Below are 18,541 nucleotides of genomic sequence, written 5' to 3'. Positions count from 1 at the left end.
GGGCTTAGATGCTCATATCGACGGAACAGGACTCTAGGAAATATTTTGTCCCCTACGGTTCTGCCAAAGACTATCTCTCAAGGGAGTGCCTGGCTTAGTTGCAAAGGCTCCTATAGATGTGGTAGCTCTAGATGTGGAGCATGTGACTACTTAAAGGGACACTAAACCCAAACATTTTCTTTCGTGATTAAGATAGAGAATTCAATTTTAAACAACTTTCCAATTTACTTCTATTATCTAATATGCTTTATTTTTTAGATATCCTTTGTTAAAGAAATGGCAATGCACATGGGTGAGCCAATCACATGAGGCCTCTATGTGCTGGCACCAATCAGCAGATACTGAGCCTATCTAGATATGCTACTCAGCAAAGAATATCAAGAGAATGAAGCAAATTAGATAATAGAAGTAAATTAGAAAGTTGTTTAAAATTGCTTGCTCTATCTAAATCATGAAAGAAAAAATGTGGGTTTAATGTCCCTTTAACTGTGTCAGAACATTTTACCTCTACGGTAACAAGAAAGACTTATGAGATTAACTTTTGTCTCAATTGTACATCTACTTTCGTCATCTACTGTATAACTTGCACAGCATGTGGAAAACAATACATTGGGCTCACAACTAGGGATATTAGAACTAGGATTACTGAGCATTTGTCTACCATTAGAGTAGGCAAAGCGACTACTCCTGTGGTATATCATTTTGCCCAAATCCATAAGAAGGATCTAACTTGTTTTTCTTGGCAACCAATCGACATGGTACCGAGACCAAAAAGAGGGGGTGATCGTGAAGTAGCCCTATCCAAAAGAGAGATGTTGTGGATTCTTAAAATGGACACCAGAGTACCAAGAGGTTTGAACTCGGAGTTCGACCGTATAAACTATTGGGAATGATAGTTCCCTGATTATTGCTACACCTCATCTGCCAGAAACTAAAACTAAAATTATAATTTTGAAACAATTTCTATCTTATGATCAGTTTGATAGGAGATAGACCTTGTTTTGAATATGTAGATTTACTAAATTTTGGTATATAAAAACTATTACCCTTTATCTATATATGTCCTTAGGCACTGATCTACATATGCCTCAGTCTCCTATAATCCTCCATATGTATATGTATATGTATATATATATATACACACACGTATTTGGTATTTAAACTATAATATTATTGTCCTTTTGGACACATTAGTTTAGTAGTATAAGTTATATATACTAGGATAATGGCCATAATTTATTACTTTGCTATAAATACTAAAGTCTAAAAGAACATTATTTTGGGCATAATTTACAGTATGTGTGTACTTATTATATATATATTTATATTATCAACATGTAGAGTTATAAGGGAACATGTTGGTTACTATTCCTTGCAAAAGAGTAATGACAGTCTCTAAAAATCACTGTCTAAAATGTTGATCAGGGTTTTGAACTTTTATTCTTTCCTCTCCCTTCTTTGAAAGTTAGACTTATGCATGTAATAATATTAATGGCAACCCAAAAAGATCGCTGCTATAAGATGCTAACAATGATTTATGCAAATTTTGTTCTTGCTAATTTGTTTTTTTAACTATATGAAACAGGCTCAATATGTTATAATAATATTTCCATTCACCCCCAAGATATGTGGAGTTAAAATCTCTAAGACATAGTATTATCTGATGCCCAAATACGTGTATTGAGTCTTGGCTTAGGATTTGTACCAACTACGAATTTCAATCTTTTCCGTACAATAATTGATATAAATCGGTTAATCCAAAATATAACATTAAAGGGCCATTTCTCAGGTAATGATACTGTGTCTTTGCGTGAAGAACAGGGCACCCAATGGGTCACCACTAACTTGAATACTAACCTTACCTTTCCTGAATCTTGTGACTTGGTCTCACTTAAGACTCTTTTGGTAGAAAGTGAGGGATTTGGAAATGTACAAAACATTAGTAAAGCAAAAAGCTTAAAACCTCCATCAAAATTCTACCCAATACATAGTAGGGGTAATGTGACTGAAAACTTCTACAAAAGAGTGGAAAGTGATCTCAAGCTCCTTGCTGACTCTACTAATAACACCTCCAACAACTTAGGTAGAGCAGAAAGAGAGGCTTTGTCCTCCCTGGCCAATAACCATGATCTAGTCATAAAAAATGCGGACAAGGGTGGTTCAGTGGTGGTGATGAATAGGGCACAATATATTAATGAAGCCATGCACCAGCTGAATGACAAACTGTTATTCAGTATTAACCACCAACCCTACATGTCGCTTTAAGAGAGAACTTATGCACCTTTTGGATGAGGGAGTAGAGAGTGGTTTTATTGACAGGGATACTATGTCATATATATTTGTTGAACACCCGGTCACTCCTGTATTCCATCACCTACCGAAGGTGCATAAGTCCCTTACGGACGTAAAAGGATGTCCGATAGTTAGCGGTATAGGGTCACTTTTTGAACGATTGTCCCAGTGGCTGGATATGATTTTACACCCATTTGTGAAGCCCTCCCTAGCTTTCTGAGGGACACTAAACACCTTATGAATTTAGTAAAGGATGTTGCATGGGTTAAAGAGAGTAACCTGTGGGTCACTATAGACGTTACAGCCCTTTACTCTTCTATTCCACACTCAAAGGGAATGGAAGCAATATCATTTTTTCTTAGGAATTGGTCTTCCTTTACTGTAGAATTTCAGAAATATGTACTACAAGTGGCTGAGTTTTTATTAACTCATAACTTTTTTGAATTTGAGGGTGTGTTCTATCTCCAAAGGTGTGGGACAGCTATGGGGGCCAAGTTTGCCCCCTCCTATGCCAACCTATTCATGGGTTGGTGGGAGCTGTCCCACATCTTTGGAGATAGGAACCTCCTACGTGGTTGCATTATCTTTTACCGCCACTTCATAGATGATTTAATCCTCATCTGGAATGGCGGTTATGATGATTTGGAGAGGTTTCTAGAGAAACTGAATGACAATGACATTGGACTAAAATTCACAAGTGAAATTCAACAGACTAAGATCAACTTTTTGGATGTAGTACTGAGTGGGAGTCTTGAAGGCCGAGTTGAGACGAGCCTATATAGAAAACCAATATCAGGCAACTCACTACTGCATGCCAAAAGTTGTCACCCCAGACACGTACCGTATGCGATAGCTAAGGGGCAACTCATAAGGGCAAAACGGAATTGTTCCGAGGCTAGTGAGAGTGCCACCCAAATGATGGAAGTAAGGAAACGTTTATTCCAGAGAGGCTATCCTAAGAAGGTGATGAACAGGGCACAAAAAGAGGTGGATAGAGTAGACAGAAATGATCTGCTAAAAGATAAGCAGTCAGAAAAGGACAAAAAGATACAAAAGGGAGTAACATTTGTCACTGAGTACAGTGCGCAATATTAGGAAGTCTGTAAAATCGTCAAATACCATTTTGGTATGTTAATAGCAGACGATAGACTTATACAGTGTGTGAAGGAAGGGCTTAGATGCTCATATCGACGGAACAGGACTCTAGGAAATATTTTGTCCCCTACGGTTCTGCCAAAGACTATCTCTCAAGGGAGTGCCTGGCTTAGTTGCAAAGGCTCCTATAGATGTGGTAGCTCTAGATGTGGAGCATGTGACTACTTAAAGGGACACTAAACCCAAACATTTTCTTTCGTGATTAAGATAGAGAATTCAATTTTAAACAACTTTCCAATTTACTTCTATTATCTAATATGCTTTATTTTTTAGATATCCTTTGTTAAAGAAATGGCAATGCACATGGGTGAGCCAATCACATGAGGCCTCTATGTGCTGGCACCAATCAGCAGATACTGAGCATATCTAGATATGCTACTCAGCAAAGAATATCAAGAGAATGAAGCAAATTAGATAATAGAAGTAAATTAGAAAGTTGTTTAAAATTGCTTGCTCTATCTAAATCATGAAAGAAAAAATGTGGGTTTAATGTCCCTTTAACTGTGTCAGAACATTTTACCTCTACGGTAACAAGAAAGACTTATGAGATTAACTTTTGTCTCAATTGTACATCTACTTTCGTCATCTACTGTATAACTTGCACAGCATGTGGAAAACAATACATTGGGCTCACAACTAGGGATATTAGAACTAGGATTACTGAGCATTTGTCTACCATTAGAGTAGGCAAAGCGACTACTCCTGTGGTATATCATTTTGCCAAAATCCATAAGAAGGATCTAACTTGTTTTTCTTGGCAGCCAATCGACATGGTACCGAGACCAAAAAGAGGGGGTGATCGTGAAGTAGCCCTATCCAAAAGAGAGATGTTGTGGATTCTTAAAATGGACACCAGAGTACCAAGAGGTTTGAACTCGGAGTTCGACCTTATAAACTATTGGGAATGATAGTTCCCTGATTATTGCTACACCTCATCTGCCAGAAACTAAAACTAAAATTATAATTTTGAAACAATTTCTATCTTATGATCAGTTTGATAGGAGATAGACCTTGTTTTGAATATGTAGATTTACTAAATTTTGGTATATAAAAACTATTACCCTTTATCTATATATGTCCTTAGGCACTGATCTACATATGCCTCAGTCTCCTATAATCCTCCATATGTATATGTATATGTATATATATATATACACACACGTATTTGGTATTTAAACTATAATATTATTGTCCTTTTGGACACATTAGTTTAGTAGTATAAGTTATATATACTAGGATAATGGCCATAATTTATTACTTTGCTATAAATACTAAAGTCTAAAAGAACATTATTTTGGGCATAATTTACAGTATGTGTGTACTTATTATATATATATTTATATTATCAACATGTAGAGTTATAAGGGAACATGTTGGTTACTATTCCTTGCAAAAGAGTAATGACAGTCTCTAAAAATCACTGTCTAAAATGTTGATCAGGGTTTTGAACTTTTATTCTTTCCTCTCCCTTCTTTGAAAGTTAGACTTATGCATGTAATAATATTAATGGCAACCCAAAAAGATCGCTGCTATAAGATGCAAACAATGATTTATGCAAATTTTGTTCTTGCTAATTTGTTTTTTTAACTATATGAAACAGGCTCAATATGTTATAATAATATTTCCATTCACCCCCAAGATATGTGGAGTTAAAATCTCTCAGACATAGTATTATCTGATGCCCAAATACGTGTATTGAGTCTTGGCTTAGGATTTGTACCAACTACGAATTTCAATCTTTTCCGTACAATAATTGATATAAATCGGTTAATCCAAAATATAACATTAAAGGGCCATTTCTCAGGTAATGATACTGTGTCTTTGCGTGAAGAACAGGGCACCCAATGGGTCACCACTAACTTGAATACTAACCTTACCTTTCCTGAATCTTGTGACTTGGTCTCACTTAACACTCTTTTGGTAGAAAGTGAGGGATTTGGAAATGTACAAAACATTAGTAAAGCAAAAAGCTTAAAACCTCCATCAAAATTCTACCCAATACATAGTAGGGGTAATGTGACTGAAAACTTCTACAAAAGAGTGGAAAGTGATCTCAAGCTCCTTGCTGACTCTACTAATAACACCTCCAACAACTTAGGTAGAGCAGAAAGAGAGGCTTTGTCCTCCCTGGCCAATAACCATGATCTAGTCATAAAAAATGCGGACAAGGGTGGTTCAGTGGTGGTGATGAATAGGGCACAATATATTAATGAAGCCATGCACCAGCTGAATGACAAACTGTTATTCAGTATTAACCACCAACCCTACATGTCGCTTTAAGAGAGAACTTATGCACCTTTTGGATGAGGGAGTAGAGAGTGGTTTTATTGACAGGGATACTATGTCATATATATTTGTTGAACACCCGGTCACTCCTGTATTCCATCACCTACCGAAGGTGCATAAGTCCCTTACGGACGTAAAAGGATGTCCGATAGTTAGCGGTATAGGGTCACTTTTTGAACGATTGTCCCAGTGGCTGGATATGATTTTACACCCATTTGTGAAGCCCTCCCTAGCTTTCTGAGGGACACTAAACACCTTATGAATTTAGTAAAGGATGTTGCATGGGTTAAAGAGAGTAACCTGTGGGTCACTATAGACGTTACAGCCCTTTACTCTTCTATTCCACACTCAAAGGGAATGGAAGCAATATCATTTTTTCTTAGGAATTGGTCTTCCTTTACTGTAGAATTTCAGAAATATGTACTACAAGTGGCTGAGTTTTTATTAACTCATAACTTTTTTGAATTTGAGGGTGTGTTCTATCTCCAAAGGTGTGGGACAGCTATGGGGGCCAAGTTTGCCCCCTCCTATGCCAACCTATTCATGGGTTGGTGGGAGCTGTCCCACATCTTTGGAGATAGGAACCTCCTACGTGGTTGCATTATCTTTTACCGCCACTTCATAGATGATTTAATCCTCATCTGGAATGGCGGTTATGATGATTTGGAGAGGTTTCTAGAGAAACTGAATGACAATGACATTGGACTAAAATTCACAAGTGAAATTCAACAGACTAAGATCAACTTTTTGGATGTAGTACTGAGTGGGAGTCTTGAAGGCCGAGTTGAGACGAGCCTATATAGAAAACCAATATCAGGCAACTCACTACTGCATGCCAAAAGTTGTCACCCCAGACACTTACCGTATGCGAAAGCTAAGGGGCAACTCATAAGGGCAAAACGGAATTGTTCCGAGGCTAGTGAGAGTGCCACCCAAATGATGGAAGTAAGGAAACGTTTATTCCAGAGAGGCTATCCTAAGAAGGTGATGAACAGGGCACAAAAAGAGGTGGATAGAGTAGACAGAAATGATCTGCTAAAAGATAAGCAGTCAGAAAAGGACAAAAAGATACAAAAGGGAGTAACATTTGTCACTGAGTACAGTGCGCAATATTAGGAAGTCTGTAAAATCGTCAAATACCATTTTGGTATGTTAATAGCAGACGATAGACTTATACAGTGTGTGAAGGAAGGGCTTAGATGCTCATATCGACGGAACAGGACTCTAGGAAATATTTTGTCCCCTACGGTTCTGCCAAAGACTATCTCTCAAGGGAGTGCCTGGCTTAGTTGCAAAGGCTCCTATAGATGTGGTAGCTCTAGATGTGGAGCATGTGACTACTTAAAGGGACACTAAACCCAAACATTTTCTTTCGTGATTAAGATAGAGAATTCAATTTTAAACAACTTTCCAATTTACTTCTATTATCTAATATGCTTTATTTTTTAGATATCCTTTGTTAAAGAAATGGCAATGCACATGGGTGAGCCAATCACATGAGGCCTCTATGTGCTGGCACCAATCAGCAGATACTGAGCATATCTAGATATGCTACTCAGCAAAGAATATCAAGAGAATGAAGCAAATTAGATAATAGAAGTAAATTAGAAAGTTGTTTAAAATTGCTTGCTCTATCTAAATCATGAAAGAAAAAATGTGGGTTTAATGTCCCTTTAACTGTGTCAGAACATTTTACCTCTACGGTAACAAGAAAGACTTATGAGATTAACTTTTGTCTCAATTGTACATCTACTTTCGTCATCTACTGTATAACTTGCACAGCATGTGGAAAACAATACATTGGGCTCACAACTAGGGATATTAGAACTAGGATTACTGAGCATTTGTCTACCATTAGAGTAGGCAAAGCGACTACTCCTGTGGTATATCATTTTGCCCAAATCCATAAGAAGGATCTAACTTGTTTTTCTTGGCAACCAATCGACATGGTACCGAGACCAAAAAGAGGGGGTGATCGTGAAGTAGCCCTATCCAAAAGAGAGATGTTGTGGATTCTTAAAATGGACACCAGAGTACCAAGAGGTTTGAACTCGGAGTTCGACCTTATAAACTATTGGGAATGATAGTTCCCTGATTATTGCTACACCTCATCTGCCAGAAACTAAAACTAAAATTATAATTTTGAAACAATTTCTATCTTATGATCAGTTTGATAGGAGATAGACCTTGTTTTGAATATGTAGATTTACTAAATTTTGGTATATAAAAACTATTACCCTTTATCTATATATGTCCTTAGGCACTGATCTACATATGCCTCAGTCTCCTATAATCCTCCATATGTATATGTATATGTATATATATATATACACACACACGTATTTGGTATTTAAACTATAATATTATTGTCCTTTTGGACACATTAGTTTAGTAGTATAAGTTATATATACTAGGATAATGGCCATAATTTATTACTTTGCTATAAATACTAAAGTCTAAAAGAACATTATTTTGGGCATAATTTACAGTATGTGTGTACTTATTATATATATATTTATATTATCAACATGTAGAGTTATAAGGGAACATGTTGGTTACTATTCCTTGCAAAAGAGTAATGACAGTCTCTAAAAATCACTGTCTAAAATGTTGATCAGGGTTTTGAACTTTTATTCTTTCCTCTCCCTTCTTTGAAAGTTAGACTTATGCATGTAATAAGATTAATGGCAACCCAAAAAGATCGCTGCTATAAGATGCTAACAATGATTTATGCAAATTTTGTTCTTGCTAATTTGTTTTTTTAACTATATGAAACAGGCTCAATATGTTATAATAATATTTCCATTCACCCCCAAGATATGTGGAGTTAAATTCACTCTGGGCGTGTTGTTTTTTAACGATATGTCACTTTTAACCAATGGTATTGTTTCTATTATGTATATAATGCACACCTGTGGCTGGCTTCAGTATGCTATGATTACAGCTATGCCGAAACGCGTAAGCCTGCCAGCCAGAGGTATCCCATCTCTATCTGTTCTGATTTGACTGTATGTCCAATTTTAATAACCAATAAAGGTTATGTTTTAATTTAAACTAGTGCTCTTATTTCTTCCGTGTGGTGGACATTATATGCCTTAAAGAGCGCTAGTGCCCCTGCCTTGTTTCCTGCAACTATCCCCGGAGAATAGAATGCACAGAACTCATTAAGGCACCATTGTTCAACTTCAAGAACTTTTTATTAACTGAAGATAACACACCCATTTCACTGTTATACCTCATGCTTGTCCCTAGTGTTAGAATATATGAACTGCAGCAAATATAAACAGCAACAACTGGAACAAACCATTATGATATATTCATTACATCTCCCTTCTTAAAAATAAATAAAAAATAAAACAATATATATTGGATATAAAGGAATATAAATGTAAAAAAAACCCAAAAAAAACAAGCACAAAAAACAAACAAACAAACAAAGCACACAGTTATATAGTGTCATAGTCTTCCCAATACTTTGGCTTGATTCTCCGTCCATATCTTGAGAATCTACTGGGTGGTTCAACTTGTGCTGTTTCTGTTGTGCTAGGAAGAATCACATTGGAGCTGTGATCAGAGAGTTGTGCGGTTGGTGTTGTACTCAGTAATTGTCCCTCCTGTATGTCCACATGTGAAGCATCAGTTGAGCTTAGAGTCTCATTTATATCACTATGTGACATCCTTGGTGGTACATGAAGCACTGCATCTGGAATATTTGTAACTCCTGTATTCGTACCTCTGTTATGACGCAGATGTACTCTGTTGCGCCGGTAATCTTTGCCATTCTCGGTGCGAACAATGTATGAGCGTGGTGCACTTGTTACTTTGGTTACCACTGCAGGTTTCCACCTTCCTTCTAAATTTTGCATCCTTACCCTATCGCCAAGCTCACAAGGTTTTAGAAATTTAGACCCACGATCATAGTACTGTTTCTGCCTGTTTTTTAATGTTTCCACTCGCTGTTTAACCATTGCAGGATTCTGTACTTTGGAGGCAAGTTGTGTAGGTGTTGAAGGCAAAACTGATTTCAAACGTCTACTCATTAGTAATTGTGAAGGTGATGCAATTCCATCTATTGGGGTGTTACGGTAGTTTAGAATACACAGGTAGGGATCTTGATTAGTTTGGGCTGCTTTTTCCAAAATGTTCTTTGCAATTTGTACATATTTTTCAGCTAAGCCATTTGACTGTGGGTAATGTGGGCTGGACAATGTGTGTTTGAAACCCCATTCTTTTGCAAAGTTTGCAAATTCTATTGAGGAGTACTGAGGACCATTATCTGATATTAACTCATCACATATGCCATGTCTTGCCAAGACAGATTTAATGACATTTATTACTGCACTAGACTTAGTGTCTCTTAGTTGAACTATTTCAAAGTAACGACTGTAGTAGTCTACCATTATAAGATAGTTGTTATGGTTCCATGTAAATAGGTCTGATGCAATTCTTTGCCAAGCTCTCTCTGGCTGTACTCTTGTTACCATTGGCTCCTTTTGGTTTGCTCTTTGATTTTCTTGACATGTTGCACAACTATTGACCATGTCTTCAATCTGTGAATTCATTCCAGGCCAATATAAGAGATCCCTAGCACGTCTTTTACACAAGGCTATTCCAAAATGCCCTATATGCAGTTTTCTTATTATTTCTTTCCTGAGCTCTGGGGGAACCACAATTCTCTTCCCTTTAAATACAATCCCATCAATTATTGACAGTTCTTTTCTTACATTCCAGTAAGGTTTTAAGTCAACATTCACTTTGGCTTTAGAGTTTGGCCATCCTTCCTGTATTATTGTAATCAAATTGGCCATAGTTGCATCCCTTTCTGTTGCTAGCTGTATTTCTTTAAGTTTCTCATCAGTAGCAGGTAATTGTGAAAGTACAGAGTGCACATGCTCTTCCAAGTCCCTTTCCTCTCTTTCGTCTTGTCCAGGCTTAAATGTCCTTGAAAGCATATCAGCTACTGGAATTCTATTGCCAGGTACATATACTACATGCATATCATATTTTTGTATTCTTAGGATCATTCTTTGCAGCCTTGGTGGAGCGGACACAAGTGGTTTTTCCATGATGCTCATAAGTGGTTTATGATCAGTCTCAACTGTGATTTTCTGCCCATAGATGTATTGATGAAACTTTTCACAACCAATTACAATGGCCAGCATTTCTTTTTCTATTTGGGCATAGTTGCGTTGCGTAGGAGTCATTGATCTGGAAGCATATGCAACAGGCCTGCCTTCCTGCATTAGGACTGCTCCTAAACCGAACTGAGAGGCATCAACCTGTATTGTTACCTCCTTCTTGGGGTCAAAATATTGTAATCCAGTTTCCGAGGAACGCACAATAAGACCTTTGACATCTTCAAAAACATTATTTATTGAGTCATTCCAGCTCCATAGTGCATCCTTTTGGAGTAGTTCTCTTAGTGGAGCTGTAGCTTCTGCTAGTCCAGGAACAAACCTTGATAGATAATTAAACATACCCAGAATGGTTTCTAATTCCTTCTTAGAGGTAGGAGGATCCAGATGTTGTATTGCTGTTATTTTCTCTGGGTCTGCTTTTAGCCCATCTTGTGACAGAATATGACCAAAATATTTAACTTGGGTAACACCGATTTGCATTTTACCTGGGTTTAACTTCATGTTTCTCTTTCGACACCGTTCCAATAGTGCACACAGATTTTGATCATGTTCTTTCCGTGTAGATCCATATACCAGAAGATCATCTATGATTACATCTACACCATGAAGGCCTTCAATGGTTTCATGTGCTTTTTTCTGAAATATTTCTTGTGCTGAGGCAATACCAAAGGGAACTCTAGTAAAGCGCCATCTTCCAAATGGTGAATTAAAAGTGGTGAGCCTGTTGCTCTGTTCATCTAATTTGAGCTGCCAATATCCTGACTGAGCATCTAATACACTGAAGAATTTTGCATGTGCTAACTTGTGTGTGATGTCATCTAGAGTTGGTAAACTGTAGTGTTCTCGCATGATTTCTCTGTTTAAATCTCTTGGATCAATGCATATTCTTAAAGCACCTGAGTTTTTCTTTTCTACTGCAACCATTGAACTCACCCACTCAGTGGGCTCATCTACTTTTTTCAGCACTCCTAAATTTACCATGCGATCCAGTTCCTCTTTGAGTTTGTCTTTTATGGCAATTGGAATCCTTCTTGGTGAATGAATTACTGGATGTGCATCTGGTTTTAGTTTAATGCTGCATTCACCAGGCAAACAACCTAGCCCTTGAAACATATCTGAAAATAGTTCCTCAACTTGTTGCTTAGATAAACCTTTGTTATACTGATCAACAGTCATGACTATTTTTATAAGATTTAGCTGTTTGCAGGCACTTAACTCTAAAACAGGCTTTGCTGGGGTGTCTATAACATAAAATTCCAAATTAAGTTTTTTGTTTTGTAACATGCATTGATATGAGCACTTTCCCAGTACATGTAGCCGGTGTCCTCCATAACCAACATGTTTTGACAGACCAGACTTTTCAAGCTCACATATGTTTGCCAGCTTGTCATAATATGTGCTAGCAGGAATGCAATTTACTTGTGCACCTGTATCAATCTTGAATTTAATTGGTATGTTTTGTGTGCTCACAAGAATCTCAACATATACTTCATCTTGTTCTACATTTGTTTTATCCACCATAGCTAGAAATATTGTACTTTGATCAATGTCACTATCAGTTTCATTTTCATCTTGCTCCACTTGATTCACTGACTTCCTATACTTTATAGTGTTGTTTCTGCACACCCTGGCAAAATGGTTGTTTTTCTGACATTTGTAGCATATTTTTCCCTGTGCTGGACACTGTGTATTCTTAGTGTGTTTTGTACCACATTTAGTACAGCTTATGTAAAGAGTTTGCTCTGCACAATCCTGCAGGTTATTTGCTTTTCTGCTATGAATCAGATTACTTTTCCTTTGCACCATGTGTAAGACTTCTGTGTCTGTGTCACTATGAATTAACTGCATGTGAGCTCTGGATGTTTCATATGCTCTAGCTATTTTTACTGCAGAGTTTATGGTTAGATCCTCTTCTAGCAGTAATTTTTCCTGTACTTCTCTAGAATTTGATCCCATCACAATTCTGTCTTTTATCATATCATCACAGTCCTGAAAGGCACAGTCTTTAGCTATGAGATGTAGCTGTGTGACCCACTCATCTATAGATTCTGTTTTACCCTGATGTCTTTCATAAAACACTTTTCTCTGTACAGTTATGTTTTTCTTAGGATTACAGTATGCCTCAAATTTCTCACATAACACATTGGGATCCTTTTTACCTTCAGCAGATATAGCTCCACTTGCACTCCATGATCTGCAAATATCTCTGCCTTTCTCTCCAATGCAAATGAGAAACTGTGCAACCTTCTGCTCCTGTGTCTACTTGTCAGCATCAGGGCCAGCAAATAATAATTCCATGAGCTCTCTCCATCTTGTCCAGTGCTCACATACATTGCCTTTATCAAAGTCCATAGGAGGCACTTGCTGTCTGCTTGCAGCCATGACAATCAAACTGAAATAAATCTGTTTACTTCTTACACCATGTAAAGATCTCCTGTTATAGAATGCACAGAACTCATTAAGGCACCATTGTTCAACTTCAAGAACTTTTTATTAACTGAAGATAACACACCCATTTCACTGTTATACCTCATGCTTGTCCCTAGTGTTAGAATATATGAACTGCAGCAAATATAAACAGCAACAACTGGAACAAACCATTATGATATATTCATTACACCAAGCACTATTTGAACGCTGTATTCAAAAAGGTCCTATGGAGCCACGGTGCCGGTCTGTGAAAGAGGCGCGGCGAAAGGCAGTCCGAGGATTGGAGGAGTCCCAGTGAAGGATTTGAGTGACGGCGGTTGTAGCTGCTATCCTAACTATCCAGTTGGAGGATCGTCTGCTGTAATTTGGATACGCCCCCTGGTGGGCGTGGAAGCACAGCGCCTCTGGAAAAGTCCCGGGTAGTAGATGACTGCGTCGGATGAGAAGCGAAGATACAGAGTGCCGAGGAATTGAATTAACCTAACGGCTCTCCCTCTAGGATTTCCGCTGAGCCCTTGAGCTCTCTGAGTTGAAGTAAATAGAGGTGAGACTGTATCGCAACACATAACATGTCCACACTGTGTGTATAATCACCGATACTTAAGCAACATTACTCTGGGTACACCGTAACTATTTATTTGCGGTGTGTGATTAGCAGGACTCTTTTAATATACTTTGTTGTTTGTGTGACTGGTTCCCTCACTTTGCTTTTGGTTTTGTCTAAAGTGAAGGAGCCACGTATGATGCCCACCAGACTGGTACGGTTACGGTACACTAATTGCACAGTGAAGAGGTAGATGGGGAGGGCGGGCGGGAGTCTGGGGGTGGACAGAGTGCAGAGGTGATTGGCCATAAGAAGCAGTAGGCACACAGCCCAGGGCTGTGCACTGACAGACTTGGAACAGAGTCAGAGAGCAGAATTTTCATAGTTTGCATGCCTAAACCTTTCTTTAGTGATTTATTTTTAGAGTGCTCTGTTTATCTTTCATTTGATGCGCTGCTGAGTCAGGGAGCAGCTCTAGGCATGAGCTTTATAATTAATGCAGTGCAGCTTACATATTTTGTATGTGTGTGTGTCAGAGTGTTTTTGTGTGTGTGTCAGTGTTTTTGTGTGTGTGTCAGTGTTTTTGTGTGTATGTGTCAGTGTTTTTGTGTGTGTGTGTCAGTGTTTTTGTGTGTGTGTTTTTGTGTGTGTGTCTGAGTGTGTTTCCGAGTGTTTGTATGTGCATCTGAGTGTGTTTTTAAGTGTTTCTGAGTGTTTTCATGTGTGTGTGTGCCTGTGTTTTTGTGTTTGTGTCTGCTTTCTGGGGGGGGGGAGGTGACACCATAACTTACCGCACCGGGTGAAATGGATCCAGCACTCTCTTATCCTTTCTCATCCTCCGGGGTGCACTTAAAGCCCAGCATACAACTCTGTCAAGAAAAAAGGCACCCTCCGTTATATCAAGTAAATCATTTTTACTACAGTGAACGTTTTCGGGGTTACCCCCGTCCTCAGACTTACATACATAGTAAAAAGAACAAGCTTTTATGTGTTACCTTCACCAATGTGCGATCCAGACTGAATAGCGTCCCCTCTGCGCAATTGCGCATGCGCGAGAGTCCGTACGGCAGCCCTGAAGGATCAAAATATAAAAATCAAACATTAAAAGCACCTCAAAACAGTTATTGTTTAAACTGTCAAAGTAATCACTGTGGTCTCAACGAAATTAGAATGTGAAAGCTTAGTGTCAATGTAATGCTACGTCTATGATGTCATAAGGGCTTCAGACTATATTAGATAGATGGCATATTAGCTGATCATCACTGTATACACACTAATGTCATAAGCTGTTGCTGCAGTCTATAATCCGAATATTCTATCCCTGTCATTATCACTCCAACTGCATCTAAATCAATATATATACACACAACTCACACATTATTTTTGAATGGAATAAATAGGTCCATATTAAAGTTATGTTTCTCTATTCTATTTGACCAAATGACCACTCAAATAAAGGAATAGCACATAATGCGCCGCAATTCCAGCATTATACTAAAGTGTAGTGAGCCATAAATAAACCATATGTAAACAAATACAAAGACCTATGGATATATACACGGCTGTCAATTAGATCAACCTACATTAGTACTTATCAAGGGCATAAACCATCTAGCCCCACAATGATATTTTTATTCTGATCCACCTAAACACTTATTTCTATACACTATCAGTTATTAACTATGTTTCCATAGCTCACCACAGCTACCTATCACGATATACCACTACGGCAGTACCCTAATGCAGATGTCCCTTGTATTAGGACAAAAACATTGTCATTTTTTTTTTTCAAAAAAAGAGCTGATATCTTTAGGGCAATGCCCTACAAAAGGCCCTTTTAAGGGCCATTGGTATTTTATTCTAGATTAGGTTTTTTATTTTGGGGTGGTTTTTTATGGGTATTAGAATAGGAATATTTTTTTTATTTTTGATAATTTGTTTGTTATTTTGTGTAATGTATATTTTTAGGGGGTGTTTTTTTTTTTAGTAAAAGAGCTGTTTATCTCAGAGCAATGCCGTACAAAAGGCCCTTTTAAGTAGTTTATTCTAGAGTAGGGTTTTTTTATTTTGGGGTGGTTTTTTTTAAGGTTATTAGAATAGGATTAAACTTTATTTTTTTTGGATAAATTTTTTTTAATGATAGTTTTTTTTTAATTTGTTGTAATGGTAGTTTTTTTTATTTTTTGTAATGTTAGGTTTTAGTGTAAGGCAGGTTAGGTTTTATTTCACAGGTAAGTTTGTATTTATTTTAACTAGGTAGTTAGTAAATAGTTAATAACTATTTACTAACTAGTCTACCTAGTTAAAATAAATACAAACTTACCTGTGAAATAAAAATAAAACCTAAGCTAGCTACAATATAACTATTAGTTATATTGTAGCTAGCTTAGGTTTTATTTCACAGGTAAGTATGTATTTAGTTAGGTATTATAATAGGTATTATTTAGTTAATAATTGTAAATTTAATTTAGATCTAATTTAATTATGTTAAAGTTAGGGGGGGGGGTTAGGGTTAGGATTAGAGTTAGGTTTAGGGTTAGGGTTAGGTTTAGGGGTTAATATAGTTTAATTTAGCTTGTTGCGATGTGGGGGGGCTGGTGGTTTAGGTGTTAATAGGTTTATTTAGTTAATAATTGTAAATTTAATTTAGCTATATTTTAATTATGTTAAAGTTAGGGGGTGTTAGGGTTAGGTTTAGGGTTACGGTAGGGTTATGTTAGGGTTAGGTTTAGGAGTTAATATAGTTTAATTTAGCTTGTTGCGATGTGGGGGGCTGGCGGTTTAGGGGTTAATAGGTTTATTTAGTTAATAACTGTAAATTTAATTTAGCTATATTTTTACTATGCTAAAGTTAGGGGGTGCTAGGGTTAGGTTTAGGGTTATGATAGGGTTAGGGTTACATTAGGGTTAGGGTTACGTTAGGTTTAGGTTTAGGTTTAGGGGTTAATATAGTTTAATTTAGCTTGTTATGGTGTGGGGGGCTGGCGGTTTAGGGGTTAATAAATGTAGTATAGTGGCGGCGATATCGGGGGTTAGGTTTAGGGTTACGTTAGGGTTATGTTAGGGTTAGGTTTAGGAGTTAATATAGTTTAATTTAGCTTGTTGCGATGTGGGGGGCTGGCGGTTTAGGGGTTAATAGGTTTATTTAGTTAATAATTGTAAATTTAATTTAGCTATATTTTTATTATGTTAAAGTTAGGGGGTGCTAGGGTTAGGTTTAGGGTTAGGTTAGGGTTACGTTAGGGTTACGTTAGGGTTAGGTTTAGGTTTAGGGGTTAATATAGTTTAATTTAGCTTGTTATGATGTGGGGGCTGGCGGTTTAGGGGTTAATAAATGTAGTATAGTGAGCGGCAGATTAGGGGTTAATTACTTTATTTAGGTGGCGGCGATATCGGGAGCAGATTAGGGGTGATTAACTGTAGGCAAGCGTCAGCGATGTTGGGGGCAGCAGATTAGGGGTGTTTAGACGTAGTGTTTGTTAGGGTGCTAGGCTTAAACAGTATTTTTATTTCCCCATAGACATCAATGGGGCTGCGTTACAGAACTTTTGTTTCCACGAACGCAGGTGTTAGGTTTTTTTTTTTTGCCGATTCTCCCCATTGATGTCTATGGGGAAATCATGCATGAGCACGTCTCAGCAGCGCTCTGATTGTGTGCGGTATGGAGCTCAAAGCAACCATATCGCACGCAAAAGGCGTATGTTTGAAAACTTGTAATGGCAGCACTATAAAAAATTAAATAACGTAACTTTTGTTGCATTCATTAATCTAGGTGTGTTTTAGCTGTTCCCTGGAAATAATAGTAACAAATCCGAATCCAATATTTGTCTGAACTGAATGCCTGCATGGTCGAAATTCTGCCAAACTGAACGTTTAAAAAAAAATCTGAATCTAATCTTTCTGACAAAATAAATGTTTTACCCGTGCACATGTTTATCATCATACTTAATAATAATCTCTTATTCCTATTTCAGATATTGTAAGTAGATTACAATTTTGAAACTCCATACTTCCTTCATCATCTTTCAGCATTCTTGTGTGAATTTGAGAACATAACAACATTTCAATACATAATTAAAGGGTCATTAAACACATTTTCAATTCCTCATAATATGTTTAATTATACCTCGTAAAACAACTTTGTTATATACTTTCATTGTTTCTTTGGCCTCTTTTCCTGTGATTTAACTCTTAAAATTGTGTTTTGTTTCCAATTCCCATGAGAAATGGAACTGCGTACATTAGAATACAAAAGACTAATAATGCTTCCTTCTACATTTTTATCATTGTAAGCCAATCTAAATGTTCAAATAAATTAACCAAAATAGGGGACGCTCAAACTATAACATTAAGTGATAATAGCGATATTGTGAATCCGTAGAATACTTATAGTTATGCCAATGCTACAATTAATACAAAACAACTCTATTCAGTATGTGGAAACAACAAATTTCAAAACATATAATATGTATATATAGTCCACATGTAGACAATAGAAAAAATAATGATAATGAGTCAAATACACTAGTCTGATAGTTCCTTGGATAGTGAATACTTTAGCTCAGCACAAAAAAACGGATCTAGGTTAAAACAGAAAGGTGTATCACAAGTTCAGATGAAATTCAGGTAAATTTTAGTAGAAAATTCTACTCACATTTTATATCTACCTTTATGAAGGTGAACACAGGCATACTGG

This window comes from Bombina bombina, chromosome 1 (assembly GCF_027579735.1).
Source record: "Bombina bombina isolate aBomBom1 chromosome 1, aBomBom1.pri, whole genome shotgun sequence".
NCBI lineage: Eukaryota > Metazoa > Chordata > Amphibia > Anura > Bombinatoridae > Bombina > Bombina bombina.
Note: the sequence above shows the minus strand (reverse complement) of the source record.